The following is a 1,968-nucleotide window of genomic DNA, read 5'->3' as shown; positions in this document are numbered from 1 at the left end:
CATTATCTCATTTAGCTTCAGAGGCCTCCATGTGTCAGTCAAAGGGACTGGGGCTCTAAGAGGTCAAGAGACTTGTCTGGGGGCATTTCCAGGTGCCCTTCCTCGATGGGGGGTGGGAGGCCTGCAGGGCCCTGGCCCAGAGCTATCCCTTCCTGCCACTGCCCTGAAGCAGCCAAGCAGAGGGGTTCATCTCGAGGCACCCCCATCTCCTGTGAGACCCGAGCTTAGTATGTCAAACTCCAGCCCCGCCCTTCAGAGGGAAGGCTGGGGTCCTGGGGTTGAGGGCCACATGAGCTGGGAGAGCTGTGGCTGGCAGGCCTGAAGGGCCCCTCCCATCCCTGGCTGGGCTGGGGGAGTGGAGGTAGCTGTCAGGGCTCGGGCCACCACCAGAATTTGCTGCTGACCTTTCACCTCTGGGCCAGCTGGGTCCCCTGGGAGACGAGCTGTAAGCAGGGCTGGGCCCAGCCTCCCTACCTGGGCTGAAAGTGGGTTTCCTGCCTGCAGAGAGCAGGCCTGGGGAACCCACATGTACAGAGGAGCCTGTCAGAGCTCATGCCTCCTGCCCTGGAAGGGGAGGCCGATCCAAGGACGCTGCCTCCCCGCCTAGCCTGCTCCTCGGAGGTGAGCAGATCGGGTGCAGGAAAGCTGCCAAGAAGCAAAGCGCTCTGCAAACAGGGGTTCCGCACGATTGCACCAGCTTTCATAGCCGGGTGGCCACTCTCCTCTGCACTTGAATGTCCAGGAGCCATACCTCTCACCCGGACACAGCTCACCTTCCCCTTGACTGATAGTCATTCATGCACATTTCTAATCCCCCAAACACAGAGATCAGACAAGGGGAAGCGGGAACGGGGTCTGAGTCTGCTCAGCACAGGGCTTGATATGGAGCGAGCTCCTCCTTCCCATCTCCCTTCCAGAGAACAGCAGGACGGAACTGGGTGAGGGGTGGGGAGTAAAGCGGGGTGAGAGTTACTTATGGGACAACAGAAACCTGGGCTGGGGGAGCCTGAAGACCCGGGTTTGCGTCCTGACTCTGCCTAACAGATCCCACCTCTCTTTAAAATGTTTGAAAAGAGAGCACCTGGGTGGCTCAGTCGGATAAGCTCTGGTCACGATCTCACATTCGTGAGTTCGAGCCCCACATCGGGTTCCCTGCTGTCAGTGTGGAACCCGCTAGGAAACCTCTGTCTCCCTCTCTCTGCCCTTTTGGGTATGTGCGCGCGCGCTCCCTCTCAAAATAAATAAACACTAAAATAATAACAACAACAAAAAATAAATAAAATGTTTGAAAACAGAAGTGATGTCTTTGGGAACACACGCTCAGGTCGCCCCGTCAGGGGTGGGATGGGATGATACATTCCTGGTCAGGGCTGTGAAACTGGCAGAGAGAAAACCTACAGAAGCAGCCAGCCCCATGGCCACCTGCAGCAGCCTGGTCCCCAACCCATCATGGCGGCCAATGGCGACCAGATTTTCCTGTGGTTCCTCCAGGGCAAGGGCTGGGCATGTTCCTTTGCGTTCCCAGTGCCTAGAGCAGGGTCCGGCCCACAGTGTGCTCCTTACACTTGATTGCCGAATCAGTTTGACTGAGGCAAATGTGGTCCTTGCTCACGGGAGCATCAGTGGAAATGCCAGTGGCTTTATCATCGTGAATACTTGCTCAGCAGCGAGCCCAAGGAAAGGGACCTCTGGCTGGGCATCCTGGAAAGGAAGGAACCCATGGCTTTACACTTTGGAGGGCATCGATCGCCAGGAGGGATGCAAGACTGGCAAGGGAACCCCTTCCCAAATCATCACGACTGGGCGCAGGGGTGGGGGTGGGGGAGGGCCGAGGGCGCAGCTCAGGCAGCATCACAATGGAGACCGTGATCAAACAAACTCCATTTTGAAAATCCGTGTTCAAACCCTGGTAAGATGAGCTCTTGGCCAAATAGCAGTGCATGGCTCACCCTGCAGAGACTGAGGCCA

Source organism: Panthera tigris, chromosome B2 (genome assembly GCF_018350195.1).
Source record: "Panthera tigris isolate Pti1 chromosome B2, P.tigris_Pti1_mat1.1, whole genome shotgun sequence".
Classification (NCBI taxonomy): Eukaryota; Metazoa; Chordata; class Mammalia; order Carnivora; family Felidae; genus Panthera; species Panthera tigris.
Note: the sequence above shows the minus strand (reverse complement) of the source record.